Genomic DNA, 4360 nt, shown 5'->3' on the forward strand with positions numbered 1-4360 from the left:
GAGAGTCAAAAGGGTAATGCACAAAGCTGAGGCAGGCAGAATGAGCAAAGCTCAGAAACACCAGGCCATCAGTGAATGGAGTATTTGCATGCATTTTAAGTACCCAGGAGCGGAGAACTCAAACCCTGCTTCAGTCAGGGAATTTTCACCTCAAACAAAAAGCTTGCAGGGTTGTTGCATTCCCTTTCCACCCTCCCTAGGCAAAATGCACCCTGTTTCTTTACTGCCTAGCTATCTACAAAATGATGTGAAGCACAAAACACACATAGCTCTACTGGGGGCTTACTCCTCAGCATGCTGAAATCAATGAACATCTTTTGTGAGTACAGTTCTTTGGCCAGACAGAAAAAGGAAAGGAAAGGAAAGGAAAGGAAAGGAAAGGAAAGGAAAGGAAAGGAAAGGAAAGGAAAGGAAAGGAAAGGAAAGGAAAGGAAAGGAAAGGAAAGGAAAGGAAAGGAAAGGAAAGGAAAGGAAAGGAAAGGAAAGGAAAGGAAAGGAAAGGAAAGGAAAGGAAAGGAAAGGAAAGGAAAGGAAAGGAAAGGAAAAAGGGAAAAGCTGAGATGCTGCACTACTGAATTACAAAACTTACTTTCGTTTTATAATCCTTTAGATGTAGACTGATTTTAGCAACAGCTGGTTTCATCAGCTCCTTTATCATGTTGCAGAGAATTGACTGAAGTTATCCTCAGGTACCTCCAAAGAGAACTAGTGTGGTATTAGTTGTCTGCTAGGCACCTGCAGCTGTGTCAGGTGCTGTAGGGAGTCTAGAATTTCACTGTTATTTAAACAGCTGAAGCCATCTTCATGACAAGCTGTTCTTTCAAAGATTTGAACTTTTTAATTTTCATTTAATCAGATGCACTTTTACTGATTCAGAAAAAAATGTGCACTTATTATATGAAAGGTGAAACACCCCCTGCAACCCCCCTGCCTGCCCCCAGTCCTACTCAGCTGTTGAAATTTTGTCAAGAAAAAATATTTGTAACTTCCAGAAGTTGGTTGCTGTTTTTTTTTCCCCACAGGCTAAAGAAGCCAGATTTCACCTGTGACAGAGCCTGGTAGTCTTCTCATTGTTCGAAGGAACAAGTGACTTTCATCTCCTGAAGAAGCTTGCATTCAAACATTCAAAAGACAAAAGTCTTCTTGGTTTCAGCACAAAGTTCAAGTGGAATTTGGTTCCCAGGAAGGAAGTGCCTGGGAAGATGTGGAATTGCTGGTTCATCGCTGTCATGGTGGAACAATACAAGGTAAGGGCAGGTTCAGTCTCTCAATGACTTGAGAAATGTCCTGTGAGGAAGGGTAACTGACCCTTATTTTTTTACTCCCAGCAGTCTTTTCTGTAGTGTGCTGAATTTCATATGGGAAAAGCTCAAGGCAAATTCTCTTCTCTTTCTCACTTAATTTTTTTTGGTCTGAAACAAGAGCTCTGCTGAGCTGCCCTCTGCATTCTGTCTCTGCATTAAGGTGCCTTTTATCCTATTTTCCTTTAAGTACCAAATGAAGATTTGATTACAATTAGAAATGTCTTTTTTTTTTTTTTCTCCCGTGTGCATAACTATTATCCAGTCAGGGAAATATCTTGCATTTGTGTCAAAATTAATTTTTTAAACTACTTTAAATTGTCCTCTCTTGCTGCAATTACAGCATTGCATAATGAACCCTTCATATTTTGATATCCAGAGGGAGATAGTTCAATAAATATTTTTAATTGCCCATTTTGTGTTTCACAGAGGTGAGATTCCCAGTATGAAAAATGTCCAGAATGTCTTATTATACTCAATTCTTTCTCTCATATGAATTTTTACAGTACCATCCCCGGTGGGACATTACCATTCCCCAGGTGTACACACATCTCTATATGTCTAGCCAATATCTGAATCACCATACAAGGATTTCAGGGATGGGCACTTGGACCTATTATTTGATGCCAGTAAAACATCAAGCCATTTTTGGCTATAGTATACTCTGACTCAGTAACGTTCTGTTTGTCTGCTTCAAGAGGCCACTTGGTAAATGTTTATCTTATACTTTCAGAGGCATGAGCTGTTTTCAGTTACAATTATAATTTTCAATTGCTTGCTTTCCATAAAATTTCTTTATCTTTTGACAGGTTGAGTCAGAGTCACAAAGTGAGATTTTCTTCCTAATACACATTAATAATTTACTGTGTACAAAACTGATTCGGAGCTTTCACATGGTTTACATTTAGAGGAAGGTACAACCACGTACACTTCACAAGTTGAATTTCCAATTTCCAAGATCCCAAGGATTTTCCTTGTTTTCCCAATGTTTGTAGCTCTTAATGAGGTAAGTCCTCAGTCAGTTAAAAAATTTCACCTGATTCCTTCTTTTTATCCAGTGTTTTGTTAAATAGACATGGTTATGCCTCTTCCTTTCCCCTGTAGGTTTTCAGGCTTTTTTTTCCTTCCTTAGTGGTTTGTAGTAGATACATTAACAACACAAATGCTCGTCATTTCCCTTTTCACGTGCCTTAAAGAAAAAAAACAGCTATTTCATAGCTTGAAATGAAAGTCTCCCATTCTGAGGGTTAGCAAACTAGGAAATGAACAGTATATTAATAGAAATTCTCTTGACTGACTAAGAAAGCAAAATAACAAAATGGAGAAAAACAGAGTAACAGACACTCATGGGAATGAAAGACCATGTATGTCCTTCTCTTTCCTAATGCTCCTTTTTTCTCTGTCCAACTTTTCAATTTTTAATTTGTGTATTGTGAAAGAAGCTGTGTTGTGACCCCTCGCATACTGGAAGACCAAAACTGAAGGATGCTGCCACAGGCCTTTGGGCTGAAGATGACCAGAGGACACCCTCATCAGAGTCAACAAAGAACAACGAGATGTCCTTGGAGGAGGTCAGCTAGTTAGTTCCCACTTGTATAGAATTACGGGGATTTTTTCTGTTGAGATTACAGGGATCAGAAGCAGGTCAAATACAGCCAGGATGCGCTTTTTGTAAGAGTCCCAGCAGTTGTCTGCTGTTTGTCCATGAGTTTGTCGCTCAGAGGGAAAGATCTGTGTGTAGGGAAGCGTGGGGTGACAGCTCTCTGAAGTCTGTCATCAGAGTGGAAATGTCAAGCTATATAACCATCTAAGATAGGAGAGATTGATGGCAATAAAATGAATTACCTCCATCTACCAAATGCCCTGGATTTGTACTTCTGCAGAGTTCTGTTAAGGGTGATTTATAATGCTTTTTCTGGATATCCAAATGTTATGACATCAGGAGCAGTTGTTTTCTTGGAGGAAGGGCAGAAGGGGCAAGCTGTTTAATGCTGAAATCATCTGCACAGATTTATTTCTTTTTCTGTTTATAAGCTGGTTTCTTGCTTACTGGTTGTATTATTGCAAGGAAAACATCAAACAGCATTGGATTGATATTGTTGACAGGATGAGAAAATGGCCTGAAGCACCAGGAAAGCTCCAGACTGGACATTAGGAAGAATTTCTTCACTGAAAGGAGAGTCAGACAGTGGAATGGACTATCCAGGGAGGTGGTGGAGTCACCATCCCTGAAACTGTTCAAGAAACAACTGGACATAGTGCAATGGTTTAATTGACATAATGGTGTTTGGTCAAAGGTTGGACTCCATGATCTTGGAGGTCTTTTCCAACCTTTATGATTCTATGATTTCATTACATTGTCTCGAACACTTATGCTTCTTTCATCTAAAAATAGCACTTGAAGTTTTAATGTTTCTTTGTGATTCTTAAGTTGTATGAGTGTGTATATCTTGTATACTTCAATAAAGTTATTGTTTTTAAGAAAAGGAAAAAACCAGTTTTATAGTATAGTATAGTATAGTTCCAAAACAAAAATTCCAAAAGATTCAAATGTGGAATAAATTTTTTCATGTTACAATAAAGAGCTTAATAAAAAAAAAAACAGTTGTGCTGAGAAGTCTACCTGTCTGTCATGCCGAGAGCTTTTTTTGAGTGTGTTGATCAAGGTCCCTGCAGTGTAGGATGGCATTCCTCTGCCCAAAGAGAGGCACCAAGGAATCCATTCCACCTTTAGGGTTGATACAGAGAAACACAAATACCAAGATGGACTTGTCAACTGCTGCTCACTGGAGTCAGAGATGGGCCTCTTCTGCATTTCATGATACATGAAACAGTTTTCTTTGCTCCTGCTGCTCCTCACCCTGTCACGCATCAGGATCATGATGTGCCATGTGAAGGTAATACAAAATTATCTTTATGTAAAAAAGCATAAGGCAACAGAGTTTAGAAAAGTAAGGCTGGCAGACTGGAACTTGACTTCTGGATCAACAGCACAATGAGGGAGCAAAGAGAGGCAAGATAGTCAGTCCCAGCTTGAGACCATCTGGCCAGAATATCAA

The 4360-nt window shown here is 39.2% G+C and overlaps 1 long non-coding RNA gene across 1 annotated transcript; it reads left to right on the forward strand.

Moving 5' to 3' along the window:
• Positions 1-1159: 1159 nt before the first annotated feature.
• LOC129046612 (uncharacterized) lies at positions 1160-3878 on the forward strand. The gene is made up of 4 exons (XR_008508241.1): positions 1160-1247; positions 2111-2307; positions 2744-2872; positions 3408-3878. It is a non-coding gene; the product is annotated as an uncharacterized LOC129046612 (long non-coding RNA).
• Positions 3879-4360: the final 482 nt, after the last annotated feature.

This window comes from Molothrus ater, chromosome 2, assembly GCF_012460135.2.
Source record: "Molothrus ater isolate BHLD 08-10-18 breed brown headed cowbird chromosome 2, BPBGC_Mater_1.1, whole genome shotgun sequence".
NCBI classification, from domain to species: domain Eukaryota; kingdom Metazoa; phylum Chordata; class Aves; order Passeriformes; family Icteridae; genus Molothrus; species Molothrus ater.